The sequence below is a fragment of the Tasmannia lanceolata genome, unplaced genomic scaffold (genome assembly GCF_043159265.1).
Source record: "Tasmannia lanceolata isolate RefF3 unplaced genomic scaffold, GAP_Taslan_0.1 ptg000018l, whole genome shotgun sequence".
In the NCBI taxonomy this organism is placed as follows: Eukaryota; Viridiplantae; Streptophyta; class Magnoliopsida; order Canellales; family Winteraceae; genus Tasmannia; species Tasmannia lanceolata.
This window is the reverse complement of record NW_027518695.1, coordinates 36,811,128-36,823,830: the sequence shown is the minus strand read 5'-3', so window position 1 is coordinate 36,823,830 and position 12,703 is coordinate 36,811,128.

The following is a 12,703-nucleotide window of genomic DNA, read 5'->3' as shown; positions in this document are numbered from 1 at the left end:
CTAGGCGAAAGCGCAAGTCTAACTATTTCCATCGTAACTCTTAAAATACTTGGAGTTTTTCATCTCCGTTTCTTATGTTTTCAACTACACTTCGACATCTTCGAAACGGCATGAATTTGACTAAATTCCGACTTGAATTGACTGAGTTATGGTCAATCAATCGGAGGTAGGTCTGTAAACTGCTACCCTAGAGTGTGAGTCTAACTATTTCCATCATAACTCCCGAAATACTTGGCTTTTTTAACCACCGTTTCTTTCGTTTTAAACTACACTTCTACTCATTCGAAATGGAAAAAATTTCAATTAATTCCGGGTTGAATTGAGTGAGTTATGGTCATTCAATCGGAGGTAGGTCTGTAAACTGCTAGGCGAAAGGGCGAGTCTAACTATTTCCATCATAACTCTTAAAATACTTGGAGTTTTTCATCTCCCTTTCTTATGTTTTCAACTACAGTTCGACATCTTCGAAATGGCATGAATTTGACTCAATTCAGAATTGAATTGACTGAGTTATGGTCAATCAACCGGACATATGTCTGTAAACTGCTAGACCAAAGTGCGAGTCTAACTATTTCCGTCATAACTCTCAAAATACTTGGAGTTTTTCATCTCTGTTTCTTCCGTTTTAGACTACACTTCGACTCCTTCGAAATGGAAGAAATTTCAATGAATTCCGAGTTGAATTGAGTGATTTATGGTCATTCAATCGGAGGTATGTCTGCAAACTGCTAGACCAAAGCGCGAATCTAACTATTTCCATCATAACTCTCAAAATACAAGTAGTTTTTCATCTCCGTTTCTTCCGTTTTAAACTACACTTCGACTCCTTCGAAATGCAACAAATTTCATTGAGTTACATGTTCAATTGAGTGAGTTGTGGTCATTAAATCGGAGGTAGGTCTGTAAACTGCTAGGCGAAAGCGCGAGTCTAACTATTTCTATCATAACTCTTAAAATACTTGGAGTTTTTCATCTCCGTTTCTTTCGTTTTCAGCTACTCTTCGACATCTTCCAAATGGCATGAATTTGAATAAATTTCGAGTCGAATTGAGTGACTTATGGTCAATGAATTGGAAGTAGGTCTGTAAACTGCTAGACCAAAGCGCGAGTCTAACTATTTCCATCATAACTCTTAAGATACTTGGAATTTTTCATCTCTGTTTCTTTCGTTTTCAACTATACTTCGACATCTTCAAAATGGCATGAATTTGAATCAATTCTGTGTTAAATTGAGTAAGTTATGGTCAATCAATTGCAGGTTGGTCTGTAAACTGCTACACCAAAGTGCGAGTCTAACTATTTCCACCATAACTCTCAAAATACTTGGCTTTTTTCATTCTGTTTCTTCCGTTTTAAACTACAGTTCGAGTCCTTCGAAATGGAACAAATTTCAATGAATTCCGAGTTGAATTTAGTGAGTTATGGTGATTCACTCGGTGGTAGGTCTGTAAACCGCTAGGCGAAAGCGCGAGTCTAACTATGTCCATCATAACTCTTAAATTACTTGGAGTTTTTCATCTCCATTTCCAACTACACTTCGACGTCTTCGCAATGCCATGAATTTGATTCAATTCTGAGTTGAATTGAGTGAGTTATGGTCAATCAATCGGAGGTAGGTCTGTAAACTGCTAGACCAAAGTGCGAGTCTAACTATTTCCACCATAACTCTCAAAATACTTGGCTTTTTGCATCTCCGTTTCTTCCGTTTTAAACTACACTTCGACTCCTTCGAAATGGAACAAATTTCAATGAAATCCGGGTTGAATTGAGTGAGTTATGGTCATTCAATCGGAGGTAGGTCTGTAAACTGCTAGGCGAAAGCGAGCGTCTAACTATTTCATCATAACTCTTAAAAGACTTGGAGTTTTTCATCTCCGTTTCTTATGTTTTCAACTACACTTCGACATCTTCGAAACGGCATGAATTTGACTAAATTCCGAGTTGAATTGACAGAGTTATGGTCAATCAATCGGAGGTAGGTCTGTAAACTGCTACACTAAAGTGCGAGTCTAACTATTTCCACCATAACTCTCAAAATACTTGGCTTTTTGCATCTCCGTTTCTTCCGTTTTAAACTACACTTCGACTCCTTCGAAATGGAACATATTTCAATAAAGTCCGGGTTGAATTGAGTGAGTTATGGTCATTCAATGGAGGTAGGTCTGTAAACTGCTAGGCGAAAGCGCGAGTCTAACTATGTCCATCATAACTCTTAAATTACTTGGAGTTTTTCATCTCCATTTCCGACTACACTTCGACGTCTTCGCAATGCCATGAATTTGATTCAATTCTGAGTTGAATTGAGTGAGTTGTGGTCATTAAATCGGAGGTAGGTCTGTAAACTGCTAGGCGAAAGCGCGAGTCTAACTATTTCCACCATAACTCTCAAAATACTTGGCTTTTTGCATATCCGTTTCTTCCGTTTTAAACTACACTTCGACTCCTTCGAAATGGAACATATTTCAATAAAGTCCGGGTTGAATTGAGTGAGTTATGGTCATTCAATGGAGGTAGGTCTGTAAACTGCTAGGCGAAAGCGCGAGTCTAACTATGTCCATCATAACTCTTAAAAGACTTGGAGTTTTTCATCTCCGTTTTTTCCGTTTTCAACTACACTTCGACATCTTCGAAATTGCATGAATTTGAATCAATTTCGAGTTGAATTGAGTGAGTTATAGTCAATCAATCGGAGGTAGGTCTGTAAACTGCTACCCTAGAGTGCGAGTCTAACTATTTCCATCATAACTCCCGAAATACTTGGCTTTTTTAATTACCGTTTCTTTCGTTTTAAACTACACTTCTACTCATTCGAAATGGAAAAAATATCAATTAATTCCGGGTTGAATTGAGTGAGTTATGGTCATTCAATCGGAGGTAGGTCTGTAAACTGCTAGGCGAAAGGGCGAGTCTAACTATTTCCATCATAACTCTTAAAATACTTGGAGTTTTTCATCTCCGTTTCTTTCGTTTTCAGCTACTCTTCGACATCTTCCAAATGGCATGAATTTGAATAAATTTCGAGTCGAATTGAGTGACTTATGGTCAATGAATCGGAAGTAGGTCTGTAAACTGCTAGACCAAAGCGCGAGTCTAACTATTTCCATCATAACTCTTAAGATACTTGGAATTTTTCATCTCTGTTTCTTTCGTTTTCAACTATACTTCGACATCTTCAAAATGGCATGAATTTGAATCAATTCTGAGTTAAATTGAGTAAGTTATGGTCAATCAATTGCAGGTTGGTCTGTAAACTGCTACACCAAAGTGCGAGTCTAACTATTTCCACCATAACTCTCAAAATACTTGGCTTTTTTCATTCTGTTTCTTCCGTTTTAAACTACAGTTCAAGTCCTTCGAAATGGAACAAATTTCACTGAATTCCGAGTTGAATTGAGTGAGTTATGGTCATTCACTCGGTGGTAGGTCTGTAAACTGCTAGGCGAAAGCGCGAGTCTAACTATGTCCATCATAACTCTTAAATTACTTGGAGTTTTTCATCTCCATTTCCAACTACACTTCGACGTCTTCGCAATGCCATGAATTTGATTCAATTCTGAGTTGAATTGAGTGAGTTATGGTCAATCAATCGGAGGTAGGTCTGTAAACTGCTAGACCAAAGTGCGAGTCTAACTATTTCCACCATAACTCTCAAAATACTTGGCTTTTTGCATCTCCGTTTCTTCCGTTTTAAACTACACTTCGACTCCTTCGAAATGGAACAAATTTCAATGAAATCCGGGTTGAATTGAGTGAGTTATGGTCATTCAATCGGAGGTAGGTCTGTAAACTGCTAGGCGAAAGCGAGAGTCTAACTATTTCCATCATAACTCTTAAAAGACTTGGAGTTTTTCATCTCCGTTTCTTCCGTTTTCAACTACACTTCGACATCTTCAAAATTGCATGAATTCGAATCAATTTCGAGTTGAATTGAGTGAGTTATAGTCAATCAATCGGAGGTAGGTCTGTAAACTGCTAGACCAAAGTGCGAGTCTAACAATTTCCACCATAAATCTCAAAATACTTGACTTTTTTTATCTCCGTTTCTTCTGTTTTAAACTACACTTCGACTCCTTCGAAATGGAACAAAGTTCAATGAATTCCGAGTTGAATTTAGTGACTTATGGTCATTCAATCGGAGGTAGGTCTGTAAACTGCTAGGCGAAAATGCGAGTCTAACTATTTCCACCATAACTCTCAAAATACTTGGAGTTTTCATCTCCGTTTCTTCCGTTTTCAGCTACACTTTCGACTCCTGCGTAATGGAACAAATTTCAATGAATTCCGAGTTGGATTGAGTGAGTTATGGTCATTCAATCGGTGGTAGGTCTGTAAACCGCTAGGCGAAAGCGCGAGTCTAACTATGTCCATCATAAATCTTAAATTACTTGGAGTTTTTCATCTCCATTTCCAACTACACTTCGACTTCTTCGCAATGCCATGAATTTGATTCAATTCTGAGTTGAATTGAGTGAGTTATGGTCAATCAATCGGAGGTAGGTCTGTAAACTGCTAGACCAAAGTGCGAGTCTAACTATTTCCACCATAACTCTCAAAATACTTGGCTTTTTGCATCTCCGTTTCTTCCGTTTTAAACTACACTTCGACTCCTTCGAAATGGAACAAATTTCAATGAAATCCGGGTTGAATTGAGTGAGTTATGGTCATTCAATCGGAGGTAGGTCTGTAAACTGCTAGGCGAAAGCGAGAGTCTAACTATTTCCATCATAACTCTTAAAAGACTTGGAGTTTTTCATCTCCGTTTCTTCCGTTTTCAACTACACTTCGACATCTTCGAAATTGCATGAATTTGAATCAATTTCGAGTAGAATTGAGTGAGTTATAGTCAATCAATCGGAGGTAGGTCTGTAAACTGCTAGACCAAAGTGCGAGTCTAACAATTTCCACCGTAAATCTCAAAATACTTGGCTTTTTTTATCTCCGTTTCTTCTGTTTTAAACTACACTTCGACTCCTTCGAAATGGAATAAAGTTCAATGAATTCCGAGTTGAATTTAGTGACTTATGGTCATTCAATCGGAGGTAGGTCTGTAAACTGCTAGGCAAAAATGCGAGTCTAACTATTTCCACCATCACTCTCAAAATACTTGGAGTTTTCATCTCCGTTTCTTCCGTTTTCAGCTACACTTTCGACTCCTGCGTAATGGAACAAATTTCAATGAATTCCGAGTTGGATTGAGTGAGTTATGGTCATTCAATCGGAGGTAGCTCAGTAAACTGCTAGGCGAAAGCGCAAGTCTAACTATTTCCATCGTAACTCTTAAAATACTTGGAGTTTTTCATCTCCGTTTCTTATGTTTTCAACTACACTTCGACATCTTCGAAACGGCATGAATTTGACTAAATTCCGAGTTGAATTGACTGAGTTATGGTCAATCAATCGGAGGTAGGTCTGTAAACTGCTACCCTAGAGTGCGAGTCTAACTATTTCCATCATAACTCCCGAAATACTTGGCTTTTTTAACCACCGTTTCTTTCGTTTTAAACTACACTTCTACTCATTCGAAATGGAAAAAATTTCAATTAATTCCGGGTTGAATTGAGTGAGTTATGGTCATTCAATCGGAGGTAGGTCTGTAAACTGCTAGGCGAAAGGGCGAGTCTAACTATTTCCATCATAACTCTTAAAATACTTGGAGTTTTTCATCTCCCTTTCTTATGTTTTCAACTACAGTTCGACATCTTCGAAATGGCATGAATTTGACTCAATTCCGAATTGAATTGACTGAGTTATGGTCAATCAACCGGACATAGGTCTGTAAACTGCTAGACCAAAGTGCGAGTCTAACTATTTACGTCATAACTCTCAAAATACTTGGAGTTTTTCATCTCTGTTTCTTCCGTTTTAGACTACACTTCGACTCCTTCGAAATGGAAGAAATTTCAATGAATTCCGAGTTGAATTGAGTGAGTTATGGTCATTCAATCGGAGGTATGTCTGCAAACTGCTAGACCAAAGCGCGAATCTAACTATTTCCATCATAACTCTCAAAATACAAGTAGTTTTTCATCTCCGTTTCTTCCGTTTTAAACTACACTTCGAATCCTTCAAAATGCAACAAATTTCATTGAGTTACATGTTCAATTGAGTGAGTTGTGGTCATTAAATCGGAGGTAGGTCTGTAAACTGCTAGGCGAAAGCGCGAGTCTAGCTATTTCTATCATAACTCTTAAAATACTTGGAGTTTTTCATCTCCGTTTCTTTTGTTTTCAGTTACTCTTCGACATCTTCCAAATGGCATGAATTTGAATAAATTTCGAGTCGAATTGAGTGACTTATGGTCAATGAATCGGAAGTATGTCTGTAAACTGCTAGACCAAAGCGCGAGTCTAACTATTTCCATCATAACTCTTAAGATACTTGGAATTTTTCATCTCGGTTTCTTTCGTTTTCAACTATACTTCGACATCTTCAAAATGCCATGAATTTGAATCAATTCCGAGTTAAATTGGGTAAGTTATGGTCAATCAATTGCAGGTTGGTCTGTAAACTGCTACACCAAAGTGCGAGTCTAACAATTTCCACCATAAATCTCAAAATACTTGGCTTTTTTTTATCTCCGTTTCTTCTGTTTTAAACTACACTTCGACTCCTTCGAAATGGAACAAAGTTCAATGAATTCCGAGTTGAATTTAGTGACTTATGGTCATTCAATCGGAGGTAAGTCTGTAAACTGCTAGGCGAAAATGCGAGTCTAACTATTTCCATCATAACTCTCAAAATACTTGGAGTTTTCATCTCCGTTTCTTCCGTTTTCAGCTACACTTTCGACTCCTGCATAATGGAACAAATTTCAATGAATTCCGAGTTGGATTGAGTGAGTTATGGTCATTCAATCGGAGGTAGGTCAGTAAACTGCTAGGCGAAAGCGCAAGTCTAACTATTTCCATCGTAACTCGTAAAATACTTGGAGTTTTTCATCTCCGTTTCTTATGTTTTCAACTACACTTCGACATCTTCGAAACGGCATGAATTTGACTAAATTCCGAGTTGAATTGACTGAGTTATGGTCAATCAATCGGAGGTAGGTCTGTAAACTGCTACCCTAGAGTGCGAGTCTAACTATTTCCATCATAACTCCCGAAATACTTGGCTTTTTTAACCACCGTTTCTTTCGTTTTAAACTACACTTCTACTCATTCGAAATGGAAAAAATTTCAATTAATTCCGGGTTGAATTGAGTGAGTTATGGTCATTCAATCAGAGGTAGGTCTGTAAACTGCTAGGCGAAAGGGCGAGTTTAACTATTTCCATCATAACTCTTAAAATACTTGGAGTTTTTCATCTCCCTTTCTTATGTTTTCAACTACAGTTCGACATCTTCGAAATGGCATGAATTTGACTCAATTCCGAATTGAATTGACTGAGTTATGGTCAATCAACCGGACGTAGGTCTGTAAACTGCTAGACCAAAGTGCGAGTCTAACTATTTCCGTCATAACTCTCAAAATACTTGGAGTTTTTCATCTCTGTTTCTTCCGTTTTAGACTACACTTCGACTCCTTCGAAATGGAAGAAATTTCAATGAATTCCGAGTTGAATTGAGTGAGTTATGGTCATTCAATCGGAGGTATGTCTGCAAACTGCTAGACCAAAGCGCGAATCTAACTATTTCCATCATAACTCTCAAAATACAAGTAGTTTTTCATCTCTGTTTCTTCCGTTTTAAACTACACTTCGACTCCTTCGAAATGCAACAAATTTCATTGAGTTACATGTTCAATTGAGTGAGTTGTGGTCATTAAATCGGAGGTAGGTCTGTAAACTGCTAGGCGAAAGCGCGAGTCTAACTATTTCTATCATAACTCTTAAAATACTTGGAGTTTTTCATCTCCGTTTCTTTCGTTTTCAGCTACTCTTCGACATCTTCCAAATGGCATGAATTTGAATAAATTTCGAGTCGAATTGAGTGAATTATGGTCAATGAATCGGAAGTAGGTCTGTAAACTGCTAGACCAAAGCGCGAGTCTAACTATTTCCATCATAACTCTTAAGATACTTGGAATTTTTCATCTCTGTTTCTTTCGTTTTCAACTATACTTCGACATCTTCAAAATGGCATGAATTTGAATCAATTCTGAGTTAAATTGAGTAAGTTATGGTCAATCAATTGCAGGTTGGTCTGTAAACTGCTACACCAAAGTGCGAGTCTAACTATTTCCACCATAACTCTCAAAATACTTGGCTTTTTTCATTCTGTTTCTTCCGTTTTAAACTACAGTTCGAGTCCTTCGAAATGGAACAAATTTCAATGAATTCCGAGTTGAATTGAGTGAGTTATGGTCATTCACTCGGTGGTAGGTCTGTAAACCGCTAGGCGAAAGCGCGAGTCTAACTATGTCCATCATAAATCTTAAATTACTTGGAGTTTTTCATCTCCATTTCCAACTACACTTCGACGTCTTCGCAATGCCATGAATTTGATTCAATTCTGAGTTGAATTGAGTGAGTTATGGTCAATCAATCGGAGGTAGGTCTGTAAACTGCTAGACCAAAGTGCGAGTCTAACTATTTCCACCATAACTCTCAAAATACTTGGCTTTTTGCATCTCCGTTTCTTCCGTTTTAAACTACACTTCGACTCCTTCGAAATGGAACAAATTTCAATGAAATCCGGGTTGAATTGAGTGAGTTATGGTCATTCAATCGGAGGTAGGTCTGTAAACTGCTAGGCGAAAGCGAGAGTCTAACTATTTCCATCATAACTCTTAAAAGACTTGGAGTTTTTCATCTCCGTTTCTTCCGTTTTCAACTACACTTCGACATCTTCGAAATTGCATGAATTTGAATCAATTTCGAGTTGAATTGAGTGAGTTATAGTCAATCAATCGGAGGTAGGTCTGTAAACTGCTAGACCAAAGTGCGAGTCTAACAATTTCCACCATAAATCTCAAAATACTTGGCTTTTTTTATCTCCGTTTCTTCTGTTTTAAACTACACTTCGACTCCTTCGAAATGGAACAAAGTTCAATGAATTCCGAGTTGAATTTAGTGACTTATGGTCATTCAATCGGAGGTAGGTCTGTAAACTGCTAGGCGAAAATGCGAGTCTAACTATTTCCACCATAACTCTCAAAATACTTGGAGTTTTCATCTCCGTTTCTTCCGTTTTCAGCTACACTTTCGACTCCTGCGTAATGGAACAAATTTCAATGAATTCCGAGTTGGATTGAGTGAGTTATGGTCATTCAATCGGAGGTAGGTCAGTAAACTGCTAGGCGAAAGCGCAAGTCTAACTATTTCCATCGTAACTCGTAAAATACTTGGAGTTTTTCATCTCCGTTTCTTATGTTTTCAACTACACTTCGACATCTTCGAAACGGCATGAATTTGACTAAATTCCGAGTTGAATTGACTGAGTTATGGTCAATCAATCGGAGGTAGGTCTGTAAACTGCTACCCTAGAGTGCGAGTCTAACTATTTCCATCATAACTCCCGAAATACTTGGCTTTTTTAACCACCGTTTCTTTCGTTTTAAACTACACTTCTACTCATTCGAAATGGAAAAAATTTCAATTAATTCCGGGTTGAATTGAGTGAGTTATGGTCATTCAATCGGAGGTAGGTCTGTAAACTGCTAGGCGAAAGGGCGAGTCTAACTATTTCCATCATAACTCTTAAAATACTTGGAGTTTTTCATCTCCCTTTCTTATGTTTTCAACTACAGTTCGACATCTTCGAAATGGCATGAATTTGACTCAATTCCGAATTGAATTGACTGAGTTATGGTCAATCAACCGGACGTAGGTCTGTAAACTGCTAGACCAAAGTGCGAGTCTAACTATTTCCGTCATAACTCTCAAAATACTTGGAGTTTTTCATCTCTGTTTCTTCCGTTTTAGACTACACTTCGACTCCTTCGAAATGGAAGAAATTTCAATGAATTCCGAGTTGAATTGAGTGAGTTATGGTCATTCAATCGGAGGTATGTCTGCAAACTGCTAGACCAAAGCGCGAATCTAACTATTTCCATCATAACTCTCAAAATACAAGTAGTTTTTCATCTCCGTTTCTTCCGTTTTAAACTACACTTCGACTCCTTCGAAATGCAACAAATTTCATTGAGTTACATGTTCAATTGAGTGAGTTGTGGTCATTAAATCGGAGGTAGGTCTGTAAACTGCTAGGCGAAAGCGCGAGTCTAACTATTTCTATCATAACTCTTAAAATACTTGGAGTTTTTCATCTCCGTTTCTTTCGTTTTCAGCTACTCTTCGACATCTTCCAAATGGCATGAATTTGAATAAATTTCGAGTCGAATTGAGTGACTTATGGTCAATGAATCGGAAGTAGGTCTGTAAACTGCTAGACCAAAGCACGAGTCTAACTATTTCCATCATAACTCTTAAGATACTTGGAATTTTTCATCTCTGTTTCTTTCGTTTTCAACTATACTTCGACATCTTCAAAATGGCATGAATTTGAATCAATTCTGAGTTAAATTGAGTAAGTTATGGTCAATCAATTGCAGGTTGGTCTGTAAACTGCTACACCAAAGTGCGAGTCTAACTATTTCCACCATAACTCTCAAAATACTTGGCTTTTTTCATTCTGTTTCTTCCGTTTTAAACTACAGTTCGAGTCCTTCGAAATGGAACAAATTTCAATGAATTCCGAGTTGAATTGAGTGAGTTATGGTCATTCACTCGGTGGTAGGTCTGTAAACCGCTAGGCGAAAGCGCGAGTCTAACTATGTCCATCATAAATCTTAAATTACTTGGAGTTTTTCATCTCCATTTCCAACTACACTTCGACGTCTTCGCAATGCCATGAATTTGATTCAATTCTGAGTTGAATTGAGTGAGTTATGGTCAATCAATCGGAGGTAGGTCTGTAAACTGCTAGACCAAAGTGCGAGTCTAACTATTTCCACCATAACTCTCAAAATACTTGGCTTTTTGCATCTCCGTTTCTTCCGTTTTAAACTACACTTCGACTCCTTCGAAATGGAACAAATTTCAATGAAATCCGGGTTGAATTGAGTGAGTTATGGTCATTCAATCGGAGGTAGGTCTGTAAACTGCTAGGCGAAAGCGAGAGTCTAACTATTTCCATCATAACTCTTAAAAGACTTGGAGTTTTTCATCTCCGTTTCTTCCGTTTTCAACTACACTTCGACATCTTCGAAATTGCATGAATTTGAATCAATTTCGAGTTGAATTGAGTGAGTTATAGTCAATCAATCGGAGGTAGGTCTGTAAACTGCTAGACCAAAGTGCGAGTCTAACAATTTCCACCATAAATCTCAAAATACTTGGCTTTTTTTATCTCCGTTTCTTCTGTTTTAAACTAAACTTCGACTCCTTCGAAATGGAACAAAGTTCAATGAATTCCGAGTTGAATTTAGTGACTTATGGTCATTCAATCGGAGGTAGGTCTGTAAACCGCTAGGCGAAAATGCGAGTCTAACTATTTCCACCATAACTCTCAAAATACTTGGAGTTTTCATCTCCGTTTCTTCCGTTTTCAGCTACACTTTCTACTCCTCCGTAATGGAACAAATTTCAATGAATTCCGAGTTGGATTGAGTGAGTTATGGTCATTCAATCGGAGGTAGGTCAGTAAACTGCTAGGCGAAAGCGCAAGTCTAACTATTTCCATCGTAACTCTTAAAATACTTGGAGTTTTTCATCTCCGTTTCTTATGTTTTCAACTACACTTCGACATCTTCGAAACGGCATGAATTTGACTAAATTCCGAGTTGAATTGACTGAGTTATGGTCAATCAATCGGAGGTAGGTCTGTAAACTGCTACCCTAGAGTGTGAGTCTAACTATTTCCATCATAACTCCCGAAATACTTGGCTTTTTTAACCACCGTTTCTTTCGTTTTAAACTACACTTCTACTCATTCGAAATGGAAAAAATTTCAATTAATTCCGGGTTGAATTGAGTGAGTTATGGTCATTCAATCGGAGGTAGGTCTGTAAACTGCTAGGCGAAAGGGCGAGTCTAACTATTTCCATCATAACTCTTAAAATACTTGGAGTTTTTCATCTCCCTTTCTTATGTTTTCAACTACAGTTCGACATCTTCGAAATGGCATGAATTTGACTCAATTCAGAATTGAATTGACTGAGTTATGGTCAATCAACCGGACATATGTCTGTAAACTGCTAGACCAAAGTGCGAGTCTAACTATTTCCGTCATAACTCTCAAAATACTTGGAGTTTTTCATCTCTGTTTCTTCCGTTTTAGACTACACTTCGACTCCTTCGAAATGGAAGAAATTTCAATGAATTCCGAGTTGAATTGAGTGATTTATGGTCATTCAATCGGAGGTATGTCTGCAAACTGCTAGACCAAAGCGCGAATCTAACTATTTCCATCATAACTCTCAAAATACAAGTAGTTTTTCATCTCCGTTTCTTCCGTTTTAAACTACACTTCGACTCCTTCGAAATGCAACAAATTTCATTGAGTTACATGTTCAATTGAGTGAGTTGTGGTCATTAAATCGGAGGTAGGTCTGTAAACTGCTAGGCGAAAGCGCGAGTCTAACTATTTCTATCATAACTCTTAAAATACTTGGAGTTTTTCATCTCCGTTTCTTTCGTTTTCAGCTACTCTTCGACATCTTCCAAATGGCATGAATTTGAATAAATTTCGAGTCGAATTGAGTGACTTATGGTCAATGAATTGGAAGTAGGTCTGTAAACTGCTAGACCAAAGCGCGAGTCTAAC